The following is a 594-nucleotide window of genomic DNA, read 5'->3' on the forward strand; positions in this document are numbered from 1 at the left end:
GTGGCCCGCGAGAGCATATGATTGCTTTAAAATAAAAATCTATGCAGCTTTATATCGTAAATTATGAAAGTGCGAAGTAGGGCTGTGCGATATTGAAGAAAAATGCGATATGCGATACGATAATGCTTAAAGTGCCACATGCTCAGATGAAACCGTTTTACTGTTGCGGAGTCAGTTCTGTGACCTTCTATAACTATCATGTGTCATATATATATATATATGGTTATTTGTATGTATGTATGTACCAAGAGTTCCTGTAAAACCACAACAAATTCCAAGCTACAAAAGTTATTTAGGTAAGAGTGAGTGATTTTCTCTTTGTCTTTGTTCATGGCCCCAAAATTTGCAAGCTGTAGCGATATGCAAATTGCGATATGTACATTTGCGATATATTGCACAGCCCTAGCGCGAAGTTGATGTATTTCCTCAGCGACCAGCACGGATCAGCTCTAGGCATGACGAAGCGGATATCGTCCTCTTTTGGAAGGCCAAACAAAGTAGTTTCGCTTTCACAACGAAACACAGCGTCAGCAACAATACTACAGCGAGAATAAAAGTTACGCCTTCTTCCTTTGCGTGAACATTTGGGCGGTG

The sequence above is a fragment of the Sinocyclocheilus rhinocerous genome, unplaced genomic scaffold, assembly GCF_001515625.1.
Source record: "Sinocyclocheilus rhinocerous isolate Xijiao unplaced genomic scaffold, SAMN03320098_v1.1 scaffold245, whole genome shotgun sequence".
Classification (NCBI taxonomy): Eukaryota; Metazoa; Chordata; class Actinopteri; order Cypriniformes; family Cyprinidae; genus Sinocyclocheilus; species Sinocyclocheilus rhinocerous.